The sequence below is a fragment of the Salvelinus namaycush genome, chromosome 11 (assembly GCF_016432855.1).
Source record: "Salvelinus namaycush isolate Seneca chromosome 11, SaNama_1.0, whole genome shotgun sequence".
Classification (NCBI taxonomy): Eukaryota; Metazoa; Chordata; class Actinopteri; order Salmoniformes; family Salmonidae; genus Salvelinus; species Salvelinus namaycush.
This window is the reverse complement of record NC_052317.1, coordinates 34,541,785-34,565,894: the sequence shown is the minus strand read 5'-3', so window position 1 is coordinate 34,565,894 and position 24,110 is coordinate 34,541,785. Positions and strand designations below refer to the sequence as shown.

The 24,110-nt window shown below is 44.4% G+C and overlaps 1 pseudogene; it reads left to right on the top strand.

Moving 5' to 3' along the window:
* Positions 1-9,975, top strand: part of LOC120055379 — an 85,136-nt pseudogene extending 75,161 nt beyond the window's left edge.
* Positions 9,976-24,110: the final 14,135 nt, after the last annotated feature.

The window sequence follows — 24,110 nt, the reverse complement described above, 5'->3', positions numbered from 1 at the left end:
GGAGGAGAGGAGAGGGGAGAGGGAGGGAGGAAAGGGGGGAAGAGAGAGGAGAGGGGGAGAGGGAAGGAGGAGAGGGGGAGAGGGAGGGAGGAGAGGGAGGAGAGGGGGGATTGCGTGTGTCTGCATATGTGTGAGATCATAGAGTGTAATGTGACAGGGAATGTGTGTGTGTGTGTGTGTGTGTGTGTGTGTGTGTGTGTGTGTGTGTGTGTGTGTGTGTGTGTGTGTGTGTGTGTGTGTGTGTGTGTGTGTGTGTGTGTGTGTGTGTGTGTGTGTGTGAAAGTTGGGAAAATGTGACAAGGAATGTGTGTATGGTGTGTCAGCAGCATACCACCTTGCATCACACTGCTGGCTTGCCTCTGAAGCTAAGCAGGGTTGATACTGGATGGGAGACAAAATGCTGCTGGAAGAGCTGTTGGAGGGCCAGTAGGAGGCCCTATTTCCTCTGGTCTAAAAAAAAATATCCCAATGCCCCAGGGCAGTGATTGGGGACATTACCCTGTAAAGGGTGTCATCTTTAAGATGGATCAATAACTGGGTGTCCTGACTCTCTGTGGTTGCTAAAGATCCCATGGCACTTATTGTAGGTGTGCTAACCCTGGTGTCCTGGCTAAATTCCCAATCTGGCTCTCATACCATCATGGCCACCTATTCATCCCCAGCTTACAATTGGTGCATTCATCCCCCCTCCTTTCTCCTGTAACTATCGCCCAGGTTGTTGTTCTCAGTCAATTTACTGGGTTAAATAAAAGCGTGTGTTGTTGTTACTGGTTTAAATATATCCTGTAGTAACCTGGTATATTTATGTTTGCCAATAGATGGCAGTATTGACTCAAGACGGGGGTTTGCTTCCCGCTATCCGTAGCTATTTCCTATGTCTGCCTATATAACTATGATTAAGAAAGCTTCAGGTAGCTTAAAACTTCTTCTTAATAGGGGGGCGCTGTTTTCACTTTGGAAAAAATCGTGCCCAAATTAAACGGCCTCGTACTCTGTTCTAGATCATACAATATGCATATTATTATACACTCTGAAGTTTCTAAAATTGTTTGAATTATATCTGTGAGTAAAACAGAACTCATTTGGCAGCAAACTTCCAAATAGGAAGTGAAAATTCTGAAAATTAGGCTCTGTGTCAGGGCCTGCCTATTCAACTGGCTTTTATTTATCGATCTGTATGCACTTCATACGCCTTCCACTAGATGTCAACAGGCAGTAGAAGGTTGAATGGGGTGTCTAGCTTGATGTGAGGCCGAATAAGAGCTTTTGGAGTGACAGGTCCGCCCTTTTGTCAGTTTTCATCTGCGCGCCGGGGAACCTCACATTGTTTTCTGAAAAGGGTTCGGTATACATTACGAATTGCTCCGGCTCTCATTTTATTGGATACATATGAGAAGAACATCATAAAGTAGGATTTTCAACCGAGTTTGACCAGTTTATTCGACATTTATTGGGAATTTGGGAATTTTTCGTTCCATGCATCAAGAGATGATGGACACGTGAGCTCAACATGGCTAGCCAAGGTTGCTAATTCGACAGAAGAAATGGACATTCTAAAACCAAACAACGATTTATTCTGGACCTAGGACTCCTTGCACAACATTCTGATGGAAGAACAGCAAAAGTAAGACAACATTTATGATGTTATTTCGTATTTCTGTGTAATATGTTGACTCCTATTCTCCGCCGTGTTGGTGAGCGCTGTCTCACAATAACGCATGCTGTATGTTGTGGTAAAGTAATTTTTTAAAATCTAACACAGCGGTTGCATTAACCTCTTTGGGCTGCAGGGGCAGTATTGAGTAGCCTGGATAAAAGGTGCCCATTTCAAACGGCCTCGTACTCAATTCTTGCTCGTACAATATGCATATTATTATTACTATTGGATAGAAAACACTCTCTAGTTTCTAAAACCGTTTGAATTATATCTGTGAGTAAAACAGAACTCATTTTGCAGCAAACTTCCTGACAGGAAGTGGAAAATCTGAAATCGATGCTCTGTTCTAGGGCCTGCCTATAAATGTCCTTGATATTTATTAGAATACATGCACTTCATACGTCTTCCACTAGATGTCGACAGGCAGTGAGAGAAGAAATGGAGTGTATAACTTGATCTGGGGTCGAATAAAAGCTCTCGGCATGACGTGTCACCAGTTTCCTGTTTTCTGGAGAGCGCGTGAAGGGACCTGGTTTTGCCTTCTGATAAGCTGTCGTTATAGACGACTAATATCTCCGGCTTTGATTTTATTTGATACATGTGACAATATCATCGTAAAGTATGTTTTTTCAATATAGTTTTATTAGATTATTGAATTTTTTTCGGGACGTTAGGCGTGTTGCGTTGTGTGCCTTTGTTCAGGAAGGAGAGCTTCGCGCCACTTTGCTAGCTTTCCGTGCTAATTGACTGGAGAAGAGGACATTCTAAATCCAAACAACGATTGTTCCCGACAAAGGACCCCTTGTACAACATTCTGATGAAAGATCATCAAAAGTAGGACCCATTTTATGATGTTATTTCATATATCTGTCGAACATGTGAAATAGTCGTTTGCGCCCAGATTTTGGGTACTCTCTCGCTATACCTAAGCTGGATGTCGTAATGAAGTTATTTTTAGAATTCTAACACGGCGATTGCATTAAGAACTAGTGTATCTATCATTTTCTATACAACATGTATTTTTTAGTAACGTTTATGTATAGTTATTTGGTCAGAATAGTTGAGTGTCATAAAAATATCCGCACATTCTGGGAAAAAGATGCTACGTTAGCACAATGTATAACCACTGATTTCAGCTCTAAATATGCACATTTTCGAACAAAACATAAGTGTATGTATAACCTGATGTTATAGGACTGTCATCTGATGAAGCTTATCAAGGTTAGTCAAAAATTATATATCTTTTGCTGGTTTATTCGCTATCGCTAACGTGCCTATTGCTATCGCTAACGTGCCTTGATGAATGAATGCGGTAGTGTGGTAGGCTATTGTAGTAAGCTAATATAATGCTATATTGTGTTTTCGCTGTAAAACACTTAAAAAATCGGAAATATTGGCTGGATTCACAAGATGTTTGTCTTTAATTTGCTGTACACCATCGATTTTCAGAAATGTTTTATGATGAGTATTTAGGTATTTGACGTTGGTGTCTGTAATTACTCTGGCTGCTTCGGTCCTATTTGTGACGGTAGCTGTGATGGTAGCTGCAATGTAAAACTGATTTATACCTCAAATATGCACATTTTTCGAACAAAACATAGATTTATTGTATAACATGTTATCTGTCATCTGATGAAGTTGTTTCTTGGTTAGTTTGGTTGGTTCTTGGTTAGTTAGGTTGGCTTTGTGCATGCTACCTGTGCTGTGAAAAATGTCTGTCCTTTTTTGTATTTGGTGGTGAGCTAACATAAATATATGTGGTGTTTTCGCTGTAAAACATTTTAAAAATCGGACATGTTGGCTGGATTCACAAGATGTTTATCTTTCATATGCTGTATTGGACTTGTTAACCTGTTTGGGGTGCAGCCCGACACCGGTACACTTATGACAACATCCAGCTCAAGTGCAGGGCGCGAAATTCAAAAGATATTTTTTTGAAATATTTAACTTTCACACATTAACAAGTCCAATACAGCATATGAAAGGTACACATCTTGTGAATCCAGCAAACATGTCCGATTTTTAAAATGTTTTACAGGGAAGACACAATATGTAAATCTATTAGCTAACCACGTTAGCAAAAGACACCACTTTTCTTACTCCATCAGTTTTTTACTCCATCAGTAGCTATCACAAATTCGACCAAATAAAGATATAAATAGCCACTAACCAAGAAACAACTTCATCAGATGACAGTCTGATAACATATTTATTGTATAGCATATGTTTTGTTCGAAAAATTTGCATATTTCAGGTATAAATCATAGTTTACATTTCAGCTACAATCAGAAATTGCACCGAAAGCAGCCATAATATTTACAGACACCAACGTCAAATACCTAATTACTCATCATAAAACATTTCTGAAAAATACATAGTGTACAGCAATTGAAAGACAGGCATCTTGTGATTCCAGACAATATTTCCGATTTATCAAGTGTTTTACAGCGAAAACACAATATAGCGTTATATTAGCGTAGCCACAATAGCCAGAAACACTTGGGCGCCCACGACCAGTTCACATGCACGACAGATATTAGAAATAGCATCATAAAATGTTTCTTACTTTTGGTGATCTCCGTCAGAATGTTGGACAAGGTGTCCTTTGTCCAGAACAGTCGTTGTTTGGATCTGGAACGGCAAATTTCCCTCTTGATTTAGCATGGGCACTTGCCAAGTGGCACGGATCTCTCCAACGTCAACAAAGTCAGAGAACGGAACACGGCAAAACTCCCGAAAAAATTTCAATAATCTGATTAAACTATATTGAAAAAACATACTTTACGATGATATGGTCACATGTATCAAATAAAATCTAAACCGGAGATGTTAGTCGTCCATAACGACAGCTAAACAGAAGGCAAATCCATGTCCCCTTTCGCGCGCTCCAGAAACAGGAAATGGACGGTCACGTCATACAAAGAGCTTTAATTCCACCTCAGACCAAGATAAACACGAAATTTCTTCTCTCACCGCCTCTTGACAACCAGGGGAAGGTGTATGAAGTGTACGTAGACTCTTACGTGTCATGCACATGTATAGGCAGGAAGTTGAACAGAGCATCAATTTCTGACATTCCACTTCCTGGTCAGGAAATGTGCTGCAGAATGAGTTCTGTTTCACTCAGAGAAATAATTCAAACGGTTTTAGAAACTAGAGAGTGTTTTCTATCCAATAGTAATAATAATATGCATATTGTACGAGCAAGAATTGAGTACGAGGCCGTTTGAAATGGGCACGATTTAACTGGCTACTCAATACTGCCCCTTGCAGCCATAAGAAGTTAATGTGTGAAAGTTAAATATTTCAAAAAAATATATTTTGAATTTCGCGCCCTGCACTTGAAGTGGCTGTTGTCATATTGTGCCCGGCTTCGGGCTTGCAGCCCAAAGAAGTTAAGAACCAGTGTATCTTTCATTTGCCATACAACAAGTATTTTTATGTAAAGTTTATGATGAGTTCTTTGGTTAGATTAGGTGGCTGTCCAAAATATCTCCGGAGATTTTGGTGAATTGTTGCTACGTATTCACAATGTATAACCACGATTTGCAGCTCTAAATATGCACATTTTCGAACAAAACATAAATGTATTGGAAACATGATGTTATAAGACTGCCATCTGATGAAGTTGTCCAAAGGTTAGTGATAAATTTTATATCTATTGCTGGTTTTTGCGAAAGCTATGTTGGCGGTGAATAAATGTTTTTTTGTGTTTGGCTATTGTGGTAAGCTAATATAATTCTATATTGTGTTTTCGCTGTATAACGCTTAAAAAATCTGAGATATTGGCTGGATTCACAAGATATTTATCTTTCATTTGCTGTACACCATGTATTTTTCATAAATGTTTTATGATGAGTATTTATGTATTTCACGTTGCTCTCTGTAATTATTCTGGCTGCTTTGGTGCTATTTGTGATGGTGGCTGCAATGTAAAACTACGATTTATACCTCAAATATGCAAATTCTCGAACAAAACATAAATGTATTGTATAACATGATGTTATAAGACTGTCATCTGATGAAGTTGTTCAAGGTTAGTGATTAATTTTATCTCTATTTCTGGGTTTTGTGAAAGCTACCTATGCGGTGGAAACATGGTGAAAACATGCCGTTGTGTGTTTGGCTATTGTGGTTAGCTAATATAAATACATATTGTGTTTTCGCTGTAAAATGATGGCTGGATTCACAAGATGTTTATCTTTCATTTGCTGTATTGGACTTGTGATTTCATGAAATTATATTATATGATATCCCTGTCCCATTAGGCTAGGCTATGCTAGTCAGCTTTTTTGATGAGGATGCTCCCGGATCCGGGATGGGTATCACTGAAAGGTTTTAAGCAAGGTGCATTGGAGAATGTAATTCTAAATTACAATTAAATACTAAACCGTACGTAAGTCTCATGAGTCGTAACTCTAAGAAGCCTTTAAGGATACTACATATTTGGCGATGAGGATAATTATGGAGAACTGCGTTGGATTTTCTTTGCCACGAATTTAACGGAGTGTTTGGCGTGCGACGCGGGCGGTGAGACTCAAGTGAGCGGTGGAAGATTCTGAAGGTTTGATTCCCTGGATACTGGTAGGACAAGTTATTGACTGTGTGAGGGGAGAAAGAATCAGAAAATATGGCTTTGGCAACAATAGGCTCGTTACCACCATTTGATCCTAAAAATCAGGAATGGGAGGAGTACTGTGAAATAATGGAACATTTCTTTGCTGCTAATGAAATAACTGGTGCCACTATACATAAATCCATACTCATAAGCGTTGTCGGTGCACAGACGTACAGCTTAATGAGAAACCTGTTGAGCCCAGATAAACCAGGAGAAAAGTCATTCATAGATTTAGTCGAGCTATTAAAAAATCACTTCAACCCCAAACCCAGTGAGATAGTACAAAGATTCAAGTTTGATTCACGCATGAGAAAACCTATCGAATCAGTGGGGGAATATGTGGCTGAGTTGAGAAAACTAGCATTGGACTGTAGCTATGGGAATACATTATCGCAAATGCTACGCGATCGGCTGGTGTGTGGGATTAATGATGACAGGATACAAATACGATTGTTATCAGAGCCTAATCTCACGAGAATGCACTCAAACTGGCCCAGGCCATGGAGTCCGCAAATAGAAATGCACTGGATTTACAGGCAAGGGGCGCAACTGCGTGCCATACAATAAAAGAGAGCAGCGCTGAGCGCGTAGAATTTCAAAGAACGGAAAGCCGTGGTGCAGCAGCCAATAGAGACTGTTATCGTTGCAAAGCCAAACACGCAGCGTTTGACTGTAAATTCAAACACGAAAAGTGTTATGCATGTGGGATAATAGGCCACATTGCGAGGGCGTGCCGCAATAAAAAAAAGCCACGGCCTGCAGAAAAGAGGACTGACAGAAAACCGAATACCTCCAGACGCTCTAGCTACCGCTCTAATCAAGTGATAGAAAGTGAAAGTGAGTGCGCAGACGCAGAGCAAGCATTCTCAATGTACAGTGTACAGGGGGCGAATATCAAGAAGGTGAAGCCTTTCATTGTGGAAATGGGAATAAATGGATTTAAGGTACCGTTTGAACTAGACACAGGATGTAGTGTCACACTGATGAACAGGTCCCAATTCTATAGGAAGTGGAAAACCGTTGAAGTGCCTAAACTGAGAGACACCCCCATTAAACTCAAAACGTACACAGGGGAGAAGATCACTGTGATTGGAGTTGCTGATGTTCAAGTGGAATATCATGGACAAAAGAAAAGTCTGCCTCTCTTAGTACTAGGGAGAGGGTGGTTGGAGGAAATAAGGAAATAAAATTGAACTGGGATGAAATCAAACATGTCACCACAGAGACATTGACACTACAGCAGGTGCTTTCAAAGCATGGGGGTGTTTTCAAAGAAGAGCTAGGGACATTTAAAGGGGTCCAAGCTACCATTCATGTTGCTGCTGATGCTACTCCCAGATTCTATAGGCCAAGATCAGTTCCATATGACATGAAGCCTAAAGTGGATGTGGAAATTGACAGACTCTTAGCAGAGGATATAATTGTACCTGTCAAGTTTTCTGAGTGGGCAGCACCAGTTGTTCCCATACTAAAACCAGATGGTTCAATCAGATTATGCGGTGACTATAAGTTGACTGTAAATAGAGTTTCCTCTCTGGAGCAGTACCCCATACCTAAAGTGGAGGATTTGCTTTCAACGTTAACCGGAGGGCAACAGTTTACAAAACTGGACATGAGTCACGCATATCAGCAAGTGCTAATGGTTAAAGCTTCACAGAAGTACCTGACCATAAACACCCACAGAGGGATGTTTACCTATAAACGCTTACCTTTCGGGGTGTCTTCTGCACCAACTATCTTCCAAAGAACTATGGAGGGAATTCTGCAGGGGATACCCAAGGTAGCGGTTTACCTCGACGACATTCTTGTTACGGGAGTCACGAAGGAGGAACATCTCAGAAACTTAGGTGAAGTTTTGAGGAGGATGGAGGACGCCGGTCTCCGGCTGAAGAGGACCAAGTGTACACTGTTTGCTGATGAAGTGCAGTACCTGGGTCACAAGGTGGATGCCAAGGGGTTACACACTGCCAAAGCTAAAGGGAGGGCTATTGTGGAAGCTCCAGCTCCGACAAACGTTACAGAGCTGAAAGCCTATCTAGGCTTACTGAATTATTATAATCGCTTCCTCCCGAACCTCTCTACCCTCTTAGCTCCTCTACATCAACTGCTAAGGAAGGATGTGGCCTGGAAATGGTCAGAAAGACAGGAAGAAGCTTTTGCAAAGTCAGAGGTGTTACTGCAATCAGCTGAAGTACTAGTGCACTACTCAGCAGACAGAGATCTCATCTTATCGTGTGATGCCTCATCGTATGGTGTAGGGGCGGTGCTATCCCACCGGATGGAGAATGGTGCAGAGAAACCTATCGGGTTCATGTCAAGAACGTGGTCGCCAGCGGAGAAAAAGTACTCTCAGCTGGACAAGGAAGGACTGGCTGTCATTCGGAATACAGAGATTCCACAAGTACTTGTACGGGAGAACATTCACTATTGTGACGGATCATAAGCCTCTGATCTCTCTGTTCCATGAACAAAAGCCAGTACCACAAATGATCTCTGCAAGAGTTCAACGTTGGGCTGTGTGGCTCAGGGCCTACGAGTACAGAATCATTTACAAACCAGGTACATACCATGGGAATGCTGATGCTCTGAGTAGGCTGCCCGTTCCAGAAATCATCATTCAGGAAGAAGAAAATGACCAGGTTTTGATGATCGATGTGTTGGATGATGCACCGGTGAACACAGCACAAATCAGGCAATGGACTTCAAAGGATGTGACGTTATCACAAGTGCATGAATTTATCCTGAAAGGATGGCCTACAGTGACCGAGCCTCAGATCATGCCTTACTACACTCGCCGCTTGGCATTGAGTGTTCGAGATGGATGTGTTCTGTGGGGTTCAAGAGTAGTTATCCCACCACAAGGGCGGGGTTGCTACTGAAGTTGCTGCATCAGTCACATCCAGGTATGTTGAGAATGAAAGGCCTAGCGAGGTCATATGTCTGGTGGACAAAGATGGACCACGATGTGGAAAATGAGGTTAGCCGGTGTGCAGATTGTCAGAGTAACAGGAAGTCACCCCCCACCGCGCCATTACATCCATGGGAATGGCCAGAAAAACCATGGACACGACTACATGTGGACTACGCTGGACCTTTCCTAGGAAAAATGTTCCTTGTGCTGATTGATTCTCATTCAAAGTGGATGGATGTTTACCCCATGAACATGTCAACATCGTACGCTACGATTGAGAAGTTGAGACAAAGCTTCAGTGTTATGGGATTACCTCAAATGTTGGTTAGTGACAATGCTACTTGTTTTACAAGCACTGAATTCACAAGTTTCATGAAACAAAATGGAATTCAGCATGTAACATCGGCCCCTTTTCACCCATCTTCAAACGGATTAGCAGAACGTGCAGTTCAGACCTTGAAGGAGGGGATGAGGAAGATGCAAGGGCCCAGCATTGAAACAAAGGTGTCAATATTCTTGTTTAGCTACAGGATTACTCCTCAAGCGACAACTGGGTTGTCACCTGCAGAAATGTTGATGTCAAGGAGGTTAAGGTCAACCTTGGATCTCATCAGACCAGACCTGAAAATGAAAATACAACAAAAGTAATGGAATCAAAAATGTAATCATGACACCCGAGCCAATCTCAGAAGTTTCTCACCTGGAGATGATGTCTAAACAAGAAACTATGGGTTTGGTCTTAAATGGATTCCAGCTACCATTGAGGATTGCTCAGGACCAGTATCTTAAACTGTGATCATCGGAAATGGACAAAGACTAAGGAGACACGTGGATCAGATCCGAGCTCGAATTTCAGTTCCATCCGGAGATCTGGATCAATTCTTAAACGAGCAGGACAGGACATTGGAACGTTCCCCAGAGTTGCAGTTGGACAAACCACCTGAGACCAACAATGCTCAACTTCCAGAGACCACCAGTCCGGGACGACCTCCTCCTGTGAAGTCTCCACAATAGGACTTTGTTTCACCATCAAGGGGTGAAGATCTGGTGGCACCAGCTACACCACCTCTGAGACGCTCTATTAGAGAGAGACGTCCGCCAGACTTTTTTAGATCCTAAAGGAGATCATTTTTGAAAAAATTTAAATAAGAAAATAGCATAGCTCAGAAAGGAATTAAATTGGGTTATTAGCTTTAAAGGGGGGGAATGTAGTAACCTGGTATATTTATGTTTACCAATAGATGGCAGTATTGACTCAAGACGGGGGTTTGCTTCCCGCTATCCGTAGCTATTTCCTATGTCTGCCTATATAACTATGATTAAGAAAGCTTCAGGTAGCTTAACTCAGGTGCATTGGAAAATGTAATTCTAAGTTACAATTAAATACTAAACCGTACTTAAGTCTCATGAGTCTTAACTCTAAGAAGCCTTTAAGGATACTACTTATCCATATATGGGTCTTGCTTTTGTTTTTCCTTTTCTGCATCCCTCATTCTGACAGTCATAGCTAATTTTACTCTTCTCTTTCAGCCTGCTCCTGCATGGTCAGTGAAAGAAAGGAATGGAGAAAGGCGAGAAGAGAGAGGAGGATGAGAGGAGTTCATGAGAAAACTGCTTGCCTACTACACAGCTAAACTAAGCTGTACTGAGCACCCACCTGCCCTCATGTCTCTTTAGCCCTGACTCCTCAAACACTCAACACCCCTCACCCAGTCACTCAGAAAACACAGATTCATCAGTTTTCTTCCTCACTCACCTGAGACCAGATATTATATGGCTTTAAAGTGTAAGGTTTCTAGCCCACCTCCCACAGGTAAAGAGACTGTGCTGCATTGCCCCAAAGGTACTCCACCGCAGCAGATCTGCTTAGACATCAAAAGGATAAATACATACTGTACCTTTACACAAATAGATGTGTAGGAAAATGCACAATATACAGGTCACTTGTGAAGCAGACGTGTGCCGAGCGACGAACGAGGCGCTAACTATAAAAACAACAGCCAAATTAATGATTATTAATGATGATAATCATCATTATCAGCCAAGCAGAGAGAAAATAAAGTTTCAACAAATGATATGGTGGCTTTATTTGCCAACTTTGTGTCCACAACATGCAGAGCACAGAGTTTTCCAACGCTGCCAAATGTAGAAAAAGTTTTCTACATTTTTCAAATTAATAAAAAATGAAAAGCTTTATTTAAACCAATAAATTGATTAACACCTGCAAATGAATTACAAATAAGTGCATCATTATGTGTGAAGTGAATGTGAATTGTATGATATGAGTTCACCATTTTATGACTAACAAGGCTGTCCACACCAAAAGTATTGGGACAGTGACAATTTTGTTGTTATTTTTTCTCTGTACTCCAGCATTTTGGATTTGAAACTATACAATTACTATCAGGTTAAAGTGCAGCTTTCATTTGGCTTTCATTTGAGGGCATTTTCATCCATATCGAGTGAACCGCTTAGAAATTACCACACTATTTGAACATAGTTATCCCATTTTAGGGGAGCAAAAGTGTGGTTATTAAGCCGATATGGATAAGAATGCCCTAAAACTAAAGCTGACAGTCTGAATTTTAACACTTTAATCTCATAGTCATTGTATCATTTCAAATTCAATGTGCTGGCATACGGAGCCCAAACAAAAACAAACTTGTCACTCTCCCATTACTTTTGGAGTTCACTGTATAACTATATAACTATATTATAGATAATTAAGTATGTCATTATGTATCTACAGTAGCGGGTCACCATGTATGTACAGCGCCTTCAGAAAGTATTAACACCCCTTGACTTATTGCACATTTTGTTGTGTTACAGCCTGAATTTAAAATGGATTACATTGAGATTTGCCACAATACACAATACCCCATAATGTCAAAGTGGAATAAGGTTTTCTACATTTTTCAAATTAATAAAAAATGAAAAGCTGAAATGTCTTGAGTCAGTAAGTATTCAACCCCTTTGTTGTGGCAAGACTAAACAAAGTTCAGGAGTAAAAATTTGCTTAATAAGTCACATAATACATTGCATGGACTCCGTGTGTAATGATAGTGTTAAAAATTATTTTTGAATAACTTCCTCATCTCTACCCCACACATATATGTAAGGTCCCTCAGCCGAGCAGTTAATTTCAAACAGATTATACCACAAAGACCAGGGAGGTTTTCCAATGCCTTGCAAAGAGGGGCATCTTGTAATGCCCGGGGTGTAGTGGAGGAAAGAGTCACACGCAGGAGACAGAGAGTTCAGAGTAGCGTTCTAATTTAATACCACAAACAGGTGAACACGACGCCACTCTAAAATGAATGCTCCACCACATAAACGAGAACACGAAATACCATGAGACAACGTACACGAACCGTGACACACAAGCATGTACAACCTGTACACAAAACAATCCCGCACACCCAGCAGGCCAGGCTGCTGGGTAATAAAGCCCCACAAATCACCCTAACCACAAACAGGTGTCAATAATTCACAAAAAGGGAGGGGGAGGAAAAGTCAGTAGCAGCTAGTAGGCCGGTGACGACGACCGCCGAGCACCACCCGAACAGGAAGGGGAGCCACCTTCGGTGGGAGTCGTTACAGTACCCCCCCCCCCCCTGACGCGCGGCTCCCGCAGCGCGCCGACACCGGCCTCGAGGACGACCCGGAGGGCGAGGCGCAGGGCGATCCGGATGGAGGCGATGGAAATCCCTCAACATCGATGGATCCAGAATGTCCCCCACCGGGACCCAGCACCGCTCCTCCGGACCGTACCCCTCCCAGTCCACGAGGTACTGCAGGCCCCTCACCCGGCGTCTTGAGTCCAGAATGGCTCGTATCCTATACGCCGGGGACCCCTCGATGTCGAGAGGGGGAGGAGGGACCTCCGGTACCTCACCGTCCTGCAGGGGACCAGCTACCACCGGCCTGAGGAGAGACACATGAAACGAGGGGTTAATACGATAATAGGAAGGGAGTTGTAATCGATAACACACCTCGTTTATTCTCCTCAGGACTTTGAAGGGCCCTACACACTGCGGACCCAGCTTCCGGCAGGGCAAGCGGAGGGGCAGGTTTCGGGTCGAGAGCCAGACCCTGTCCCCCGGCACAAACACGGGGGCCTCACTGCGGTGGCGGTCAGCACTCCTCTTCTGCCGTCCACTAGCTTGTTGAAGTGATTCCTGGACGGCCCTCCATGTCTCCTTGGAGCGCTGCACCCATTCCTCCACTGCAGGAGCCTCGGTCTGGCTCGGATGCCATGGTGCCAGGACCGGCTGGTACCCCAATACACACTGAAAGGGGGACATGTTAGTAGAGGAGTGGCGTAGAGAGTTCTGGGCCATTTCGGCCCAAGGGATATATCTCGCCCACTCCCCTGGCCGGTCCTGGCAATACGACCGCAGAAACCTACCCACCTCCTGGTTCACTCTCTCCACCTGCCCATTACTCTCAGGGTGATAACCGGAGGTAAGGCTGACCGAGACCCCCAAACGCTCCATAAACGCCCTCCATACTCTGGACGTGAACTGGGGGCCCCGATCAGAAACGATGTCCTCCGGCACCCCGTAGTGCCGGAAGACGTGGGTGAATAATGCCTCCGCAGTCTGCAGGGCTGTAGGGATACCGGGCAACGGGAGGAGACGGCAGGACTTAGAAAACCGATCCACAATCACCAGCACCGTAGTATTCCCTTGAGACGGGGGAAGGTCGGTCAGGAAATCTACGGATAGATGTGACCAAGGCCGTTGTGGAACGGGGAGGGGTTGTAACTTCCCTCTAGGAAGGTGCCTAGGAGCCTTACTCTGAGCGCATACCGAACAGGAGGAGACATAAAACCCAACATCCTTAGCCAAAGTAGGCCACCAATACCTCCCCCGAAGGCTCCCCACTGTCCTCTTCACCCCAGGGTGACCCGAGGAGGGTAGGACGTGAGCCCACCGAATCAATTTGTCCCGAACACCAAGCGGCACGTACTTCCGCCCCGCCGGACACTGAGGAGGAGCGGGTTCCGCCCTTAATGCCCGCTCGATGTCCGAGTCCACTTCCCACACCACTGGTGCTATAAGCCTTGAGGCGGGAAGGATGTGGGTAGGTTCGGTGGGCCAATCCTCCGTGTCAAAACAACGGGATAGTGCATCCGCCTTTATGTTTTGGGAGCCCGGTCTGTATGACAGAGTAAACTGGAATCGGGTGAAGAACATGGCCCACCTTGCCTGACGTGGGTTCAGTCTCCTAGCTGCCCGAATATACTTCAGATTCTGGTGGTCGGTCCAGATGAGAAAAGGGTGCTTAGCCCCCTCAAGCCAGTGTCTCCACACCTTCAGAGCACTGACCACCGCTAACAACTCCCGGTCCCCCACATCATAGTTACGCTCCGCTGGGCTGAGCTTTTTAGAGAAAAAAGCGCAGGGGTGGAGTTTTGGTGGCGTACCCGAGCGCTGTGATAGCACGGCACCTACCCCAGCCTCGGACGCGTCCACCTCCACTATGAATGCTAGAGAGGGATCCGGATGCGCCAACACAGGCGCATCCGTGAACAGCGCCTTCAACCTGTTGAAAGTTCCGTTCGCTTTTGCTGACCACTGCAAACGCACCGGACCCCCCTTCAGCAGTGAGGTAATGGGAGCTGCTACCTGGCCAAAACCCCGGATAAACCTCCGGTAGTAGTTGGCAAAACCCAAAAACCGCTGCACCTCTTTTACCGTGGTCGGAGTCGGCCAATTACGCACGGCCTTAATGCGTTCATCCTCCATCACCACCCCCGAGGTGGAAATGCGATAACCCAGAAAGGAGACGGCTCGTTTGGAGAACACACACTTCTCAGCCTTGACATATAGGTCATGCTCCAGCAGTCTACCAAGCACTTTGCGTACTAGAGACACATGCGCGGCGTGAGTGGCTGAGTAGATCAGAATGTCATCGATATAAACAACCACTCCCTGCCCGTGCAGGTCCCTGAGAATATCATCTACAAAGGATTGGAAAACGGCGGGAGCATTCTTTAACCCATATGGCATGACGCAGTACTCATAATGGCCCGATGTGGTACTAAATGCGGTTTTCCACTCGTCTCCCTTCCGAATACGCACCAGACTGTACGCGCTCCTGAGATCCAGTTTTGTGAAAAACTGCGCTCCGTGAAATGATTCCATTGCCGTAGCAATTAGAGGTAGTGGGTAACTAAACCCCACTGTGACGGCATTTAGACCTCTATAATCAATACACGGACGCAAACCTCCCTCCTTTTTCTTCACAAAAAAGAAACTCGAGGAGACGGGTGAGATGGAGGACCGAATGTACCCCTGTCCCAGAGACTCAGTGACATATGTCTCCATAGCCACCGTTTCCTCTTGGGACAAAGGGTACACGTGACTCTTGGGAAGCGCAGCGTCCACCTGGAGATCTATCGCACAATCCCTACCCGGTCGATAAGGTGGTAATTTAGTCGCTTTCTTTTTACTAAAAGCGATTGCCAAATCGGCATACTCGGGGGGAATGCGAACCGTGGACACCTGGTCTGAACTCTCCACCGACATGGCACCGATGGAAACTCCCAGACACCTTCCAGAACACTCCTCTGACCACCCCTGGAGAACCCCCTGTTTCCACGAAATAGTAGGATTGTGACTAGCCAGCCAGGGAATCCCCAGTACCACTGGAAACGCAGGCGAATCGATAATGAAAAAACTTAGACGTTCCTTATGATCCCCCTGCGTCACCATGTCCAGTGGAACCGTGGCCTCCCGGACCAAACCTGACCCTAATGGCCGGCTATCTAGGGAGTGCACGGGAAAAGGAGAATCTATCGGCACAAGCGGAACACCTAGCTTGATGGCGAGTCCGCGATCCATAAAGTTCCCAGCTGCACCTGAATCGACTAGTGCCTTATGCTGGGAAGAGGGGAAAAACTTAAGAAAAAAAATGAAGACAAACATATGACAAACAGGGGGTTCTGGGTGAGTCTGGTGCTTACTCACCTGAGGTGACCGAGAAATGTTCCGCCTGCCATCTCGACCCCCAGATGGACCCCCCCAGCACCGATCGGCCGTGTGTCCTCTCCGACCACAGCTGGTGCAGGGGGAGCCTCCTCCTCCGATACCCCTCGGCACGGCTCCTCCCAACTCCATGGGAATGGGTGCAGGGGTGCTGGGTGGTGGAACGCACAGGACCCTCTCCGAACGGCCGCGGGAAGCCAGCAGATTGTCCAGCCGGATGGACATATCAATAAGCTCATCCAGGGAGAGAGCTTCGTCCCGGCACGCTAGCTCCCTGCGGACATCCTCCCGGAGACTACATCTGTAATGATCTATAAGGGCCCTGTCGTTCCACCCAGACCCCGCGGCCAAGGTCCGAAACTCCAACGCGTAATCCTGGGAGCTCCTCTTCTCCTGCCTGAGATGTACCAGTCACTCTCCTGCCGCTCGGCCCTCAGGTGGATGGTCGAACACCGCACGAAAGCGGCGGGAAAATTCGGGGTAGTGCTCCTTTGCTGAATCTGGGCCATTCCAGACAGCGTTAGCCCACTCCAGAGCACGATCCGTTAGGCAGGAGATGAGGACACTCACCTTCTCCGCTCCCGAGGGAGTGGGTCTCACGGTTGCCAGGTACAGTTCTATTTGTAACAAGAACCCCTGACATCCCACTGCCGCTCCATCATACTCCCTCGGGAGCGCAAGACGGAGAGCGCAAGACGGAGAGCGCTGGAGCCGGAGGATGGTGAGAGAGGAGAGGAGGAATCCTGAGCTGGAGAGACTGCAGGTGGAGAGAGGAGACCACTCCTCTCCCATCGGTCCATTCTCTCCATCATTTGATCCATGGCGGAACCGATGCGATGGAGGACGGTAGTGTGGTGGAGAACCCGTTCCTCCATAGATGGGAGGGGGTTGGCCGCTGCTCCTGCTGACTCCATTCTTGAGAGTTGGTGCGGGATTCTGTAATGCTCGGGGTGTAGTGGAGGAAAGAGTCACACGCAGGAGACAGAGAGTTCAGAGTAGCATTCTAATTTAATACCACAAACAGGTGAACACGACGCCACTCTAAAATGAATGCTCCACCACATAAACGAGAACACGAAATACCATGAGACAACGTACACGAACCGTGACACACAAGCATGTACAACCTGTACACAAAACAATCCCGCACACCCAGCAGGCCGGGCTGCTGGGTAATAAAGCCCCACAAATCACCCTAACCACAAACAGGTGTCAATAATTCACAAAAAGGGAGGGGGAGGAAAAGTCAGTAGCAGCTAGTAGGCCGGTGACGACGACCGCCGAGCACCACCCGAACAGGAAGGGGAGCCACCTTCGGTGGGAGTCGTTACACATCTATTGGTAAATGGGTAAAATTTTAAAAAGCAGTAATTGAATATCCCTTTCATGCAATTATTAATTACACTTTGGATGGTGTATAAATACAACCAGTCACTACAAAGATACAGACGTCCTTCCTAACTCAGAAGTCGGAGAAGAAGGAAACCACTCAGGGATTTTACCATGAAGCCAATGGTGACTTTAAAACAGTTAGAGTTTAATGGCTGTGATAGGAGAAAACTGAGGATGGATCAACAACATTGTAGTTACTCCACAATACTAACCTAATTGACAGAGTGAAAGGAAGCCTGTACAGAATAAAAAATATTCCAAAACATGCATCCTTTTTGCAACAAGGTATTAAAGTAATACTGAAAAAAATGTGTCAAAGCAATTCACTTTTTTTCCTGAATACAAAGTGTTGTTTGGGGAAGATCCAATACAACACATTACTGAGTACCACTCTCCATATTTTCAAGCATAGTGGTGGCTGCATCATGTTATGGGTATGCTTGTAATTTTTCAGGATTAAAAAAGAAACATAATGGAGCTAAGCACAGCCAACATTCTAGAAGAAACCTGGTTCAGTCTGCTTTCCACCAGACACTGGGAGATGAATTCACCTTTCAGTGGGACAATAACCTAAAACACCAGACAAATCTACACTGGAGTGTCTTACCAAGAAGACAGTGAATGTTCCTGATTGGCCGAGTTACAGTTTTGACTTAAATCTACTTGAAAATCTATCGCAAGACTTGAAAATAGTTGTCTAGCAATGATCAACAACCAATTTGACAGAGCTTGAAGAATTTTGAAAGGAATAATGGCCAAATATTGTATAATCCAGGTGTGCAAAGCTCTTAAAGACTTACTCAGAAAGACTCACAGCTGTAATCGCTGCCAAATATGATTCTAACATGAACTAACTCAGGGGTGTGAATACTTAACTGCCTGGGCATAGCCTGGATCACCGCGGCCCCGCTCCGTTGTGCCGTGCTCTCTGGGTCAGAGCTCTGTCCCTTTGGCTGTTGTGGTCTGCACACAGCCGGCGTCACAGCAGCCCTCTTCTCAGGTGAGTTCTGTGGCTCTGGCCTCGCAATCTGCTTCAAGACACGGCAGAGGCCTGATCATTCCGGCTATTGTGATAGGGAGTTCGATGGTGAGGAATATATCTGTACCTGGGGCAAAGGCCTTGTGTTTTACTGAGGCAAAAGTTCAGGATATCACCAGGTTTCTTCCCGAGGCTGTGAGTCAGTCACCGGGGGCTGATACTGTGATGGTTCATGTGGGGTCGAATGACACTATGAAGAGCAGCTCAGAACAGCTGCCAATGGATTTTAAAGAACTGATTGGGTCACTAATTGACACCAACAAATGCCCAATAATATCTGGCCCTCTGCCCTCCCTAAATCATGGCATTGAACGGTTCAGGAGACTTTTAGCCCTCCATAACTGGCTACGACACTATTGCAGTTCTGTGGGTGTAACATTTATTGATAATTTTGATACCTTCAGGAAACAAAGCTCGTATTATAAGGAGGGTGGGACCCACCCGGGTGGGACCCACCCAAATCATTTGGGTTTACTGGATCCTTTCACAGCATTATAAGGCTGCGTTGAGACAATGACTTATCAATGACCAAAGCCCAGCTCATGTATTCCCTACCATTGTGTCGCTGAGTTGACATAATGTAAGTAACCTAATTTATGTCCCTCTTACTGCCCTGAATGCCTCTGCTGATCCTACAGCTATTGTATGCAGTAATCATATGCCTATGAACCAGAGTTATACTGTTAGCACTGAGGTGGTGTGCCCTAGCAGGAAGTCCACTGTGTGCAGCTCAACCTGCACTAACATAAATAACCCGAGCAGGTCTACCTCTGCTAAGCTTCCCAGTAAAGCAAGAAAAACAATCAAGCATCCCAGAAAAGTGTTAAAAATAGCCCACGTTAACATATGTAGCTTAAGAAACAAGGTTAATGAAATCAATAATTTTCTAGTAACAGAAGACATTCATATTCTGACAATCTCTGAAACACACTTAGATAATACCTTTGATGACACAGTGGTAGCAATACACGATTATAACATCTACAGAAAATACAGAAATGCCAAAGGTGGAGGTGTGAATGTTTATTTTCAGAACCACATTCCTGTTAAGCTTGGAGAGGATCTCATGTTAAATACTGTTGAAGTAATATGGCTACAGCTTCCTCTGCCTCACTTAAAGCCCATTCTGGTGGGAAGCTGCTATTGACCACCAAGTGTTAACAGTCAGTTTCTAGATAATATGTGTGAAATGCTTGATAATGTATGTGATATCAATAGAGAGGTATATTTTGTGGGTGATTTAAATATTGACTGGCTTTCATCATGCTTCCCATTGAAGAGAAAGCTTCAGGTTATCAATCAACCTACCAGGGTAGTTACACCTACCAGGGTAGTTTGTAGTCTTCCTCCAGACCTACATTTCTCTGTCAGTTGCATCAGTTCACGAATGCACTCTCACATCACCACAGGGATGGTGCAATTTAAGGGGTATTCATTTTACAAAGATATTTGATTTGATCTTTTTTTAGCTTTACCACTAGTTTTTATGTTAGTCTGTCTGCTCATCCATCCTCATCTCTCTCTCTCTCATCTCAGTGAATTAGCTGCTGGGCTAAGTCAACAGTGTGTGCTATGTTAGTGCACTCAACAGTCTGTGGATGTTAGTGCACTCAACAGTGTGTGTTATGTTAGTGCACTCAACAGTGTGTTATGTTAGTGCACTCAACAGTGTGTGTTATGAACTTGGCTGCATACTCATGCCTTAGTCTCCTCTGACTATGCAAACACTGACACACTCACACTTCTACAAAAAGAGAATTCCCATGCATCTCTCCCTTATCTCCCCTGTCTCCAGCGCTCCCTCCCTCTTCTTTTCATCTCCCTCTCTTTTCCACCATCCACCAGATGGCTGACCCATCTGCTCCCTCTCTCTTTCCCTCTCTCTCTACCTCCATCTCTTTTTCCCATAACTCTGTGTTTCATATGATAGAAATCCATGATCTCCTGTACACTGGATCCTCCATCACTGTCTGGAGTTATTTACTTTCTCCAACTTGGCTTATCTTGGTACAAGGTGTATGTGGGTGGGTGTGTGTGTACTGTGCATGTGCCTGTGCCTGTATTTGGCCATACCCTGGTACACCTCAGGGCTATTGTGCTGTAATCAAAAAGCAGTGGACACCAAGCTCATCTCTGTCACGTTCCTTATATAGATAGCTAAAGGCCTACTGAGAGGCTTCTGACTGACAGGTGAGCAGAAGGCACCAGATACACTCATAGACGAGCAAGTACACACACACACAAACAAACAGACACTCACACGGATACACACACGGATACAGACACACACACAATCGGATCCAGCCATACACACACACACACACGGATAGACACACACACACACACACACACACTCGGATACAGAAATACACACACAATTAGCCCAAGGTTAAGGGAGGTACAGGATACTGATAATTTCCAACACATGCAGCGAAAGTCAACGAGGACATAGACAGAGAGACAGAAGGACAGAGAGACAGACAGACAGACAGACAGACAGACAGACAGACAGACAGACAGACAGACAGACAGACAGACAGACAGACAGACAGACAGACAGACAGACAGACAGAATGAGAGACAAGAAGAGACATCAATACACAGACATGCAAAACACAGACAGACATAACTATAAAACCAGAGGGTAGTGCGTATGGCCCAGTACATCAGCTTCCTGCCATCCAGGACCTCTATACCAGAACTTCTATACCAAATTGGCAAAGACTCCAGCCACACAAGTCATAGACTGTTCTCTCTGCTACTCTGTTTATTATCTATTACCTCGACAAACGTGTACCCCTCCACATTGACTCGGTACCCCTTGTATATAGTCTCATTATTGTTATTTTATTGTGATACAATTTGTCCTTTAGTATATTTAGCACATATTTCTTACTTACTTTATAAAAACTCTGCATTGTTGGTTAAGGGCTCGTAAAGCATTTCATGGTAAGGTCTACAATTTTATTTTATTTGTTTTGAGGTGTGGACTTGAGTCATATGACTTGGGACCAAGTCTGACTCGAGTCACAAATTTCACTTCACTTGAGGCTTCACTTGAAGCCTCAAGACTCGGGACTCAACTTTGACATGAGACTGATGACTTGAAATGATCTGGCCAGGTTTTGTAATGTTTTGTTACTCATTTTGTGGCACAGGAGTCTCCGTGGATTACTCTCCACGCAGCCAGAGACAGTATAGCACTAGCAAAACAAACACACCCTCTGATATGACCAGAAAACTATCAATCGCCACAGGTCGGATAAGCTAGATCAGTGAGAACATTTTTGGGGGTTGCAAGTGTGAAACTCAATGGGAGAAATATATATTTACTGTATAACTTTGCTTATACGATCTGTTCACTAACATAGGCCAACGGCAGGGTTCCCCAACTGGACGAATTTGGCCAGCGGGTGGTTTTATTTGCCCCCCTAAAGTTTTCTGATAATTTTTACAAATAATATACAGTACCAGCCAAAAGACTCACCTACTCATTCAAGGGTTTTTCTTAATTTTTTACTATTTTCTACATTGTAGAATAATAGTGAAGACATCAAAACTATGAAATAACACATATGGAATCATTTAGTAACCTAAAAACATTATTTAGGATAATAAATACAAACGGAGATATCTGTTTTTGCAAAAGAACCACTCAAATATGTTGTACAGTTTAATCGGGAATCATATTTAATTGGATCTGTAATTATTAAACAATACTTACATGTTATGAAATTTATTCTCATAAATAACAAGGTGAACATGTAACGGTAGTCTTCGTTCTCCTCGTCTGAGGAGTAAGAAATGTCGGACCAAGATGCAGCGTGGTGTGTATTCATATTTAATCGAATACTTTCAAGAACGAACAAAACAATAAACTGACAAAAACAACCGAAGACGCTACAGTCCCGAAAATGTGAACACAGGAACACACAAACAGGAACAATCAGGAACACACAAACATACAAACAGGAACAATCACCCACCACCCACAATACAAAACAGGCTACCTAAATATGGTTCCCAATCAGAGACAATGACTAACACCTTCCTCTGATTGAGAACCATATCAGGCCAAACGACAAACCCAACATAGAAACACAAAACATAGATAACTGTAACGGCTGTCGTCCTCTTCTCCCTCTGAAGAGGTCTAGCAAGGATCGGACCAATACGCAGCGTGGTAGGTGTCCATGTTTTAATAGGGAAAACTGAACATGAACACAAATACAAAAACAATAAACGTGAACAAACCGAAACAGTCCCGTGTGGCACAAACACTGACACAGGAAACAATCACCCACAAAATACCCAAAGAACATGGCTGCCTAAATATGGTTCCCAATCAGAGACAACGATAAACACCTGCCTCTAATTGAGAACCAATCTAGGCAACCATAGACTTACATAAACACCTAGAATGAACACAACCCCATAAATCTACAAAAAAAAACCTAGACAGTACAAACACCCTAGACGAGACAAAAACACACAAACCATCCTCGTCACACCCTGACCTAACCAAAATATTTAAAGAAAACAAAGAATACTCAGGTCAGGGCGTGACAATAACCCACCCAACTCACGCCCTGACCATACTAAAACAAAGAAAATACAAAAGAACTATGGTCAGAACGTGACAGAACACTAGGACAAATTCGGTTTAATCTGATGCCGTTTTTGATGCCTCAGTCGGGCAGATACAAGTGCACAGTTACATATCATCATATGTTCGTTGCGCAGAACTGTCAATGTGACAATCAGGATAATTACCACACCTGAAGGTGTTACGCAATTGGGTAGCTTTGACAATCAAATGGGTGAGGATTAAAAAGGCATTCAATTACAATGCGTAATGACGCACAATGGCTGCTTTGGAACTGTTGGAAGATTTGGTGAATGGAAGAATTCGGAGAGAGCAGATTTTCAGAGCGAATTTTCAGAGACCAGCAAGATTTACTGGCCAATGATGATGAGTGGCTTATGAGCCGGTTCCGATTACCAAGAGCTGTTCTCTTGGATCTCTGTGCTGTAGTGGGCCCAGCTCTACAGAGAAGCACCCGCAGAAACCAAGCCATGCCTGTCCCACTTCAACTCCTTGGCAACCTCGTTAGTAGCGTTGATGGTGTCACTTTGCGTTTGCAGGACTGGATCTGTGAGGACACAGCCGCTGGAGGGTTGTGACACGAGTTGCAGTGGAGACACCGTGGCTGGGCACACTCAGCTCCTGCTCAGCTGCAGCACCACCGACCCCGTTGGAACACGCAGCGTCTAAAAACAATAGAAAATGTAAATTGTTTGTGTAAAAAAAAGTTTTAACAACTTGAATGCATGTGGTTTGCTCTTTTCAAACGAGGGAATACTAATTACATACCTGGATCATCCGGTGCGTCTTGCATGTTCATGTACCCCTCCACCTCCGTCACTACTCCACTCAGGAGGGATTCCCCTATAATACCAGCAAGTCGCTCATCAAGGGGGTTGAGCTCCGGTGTCCCGTT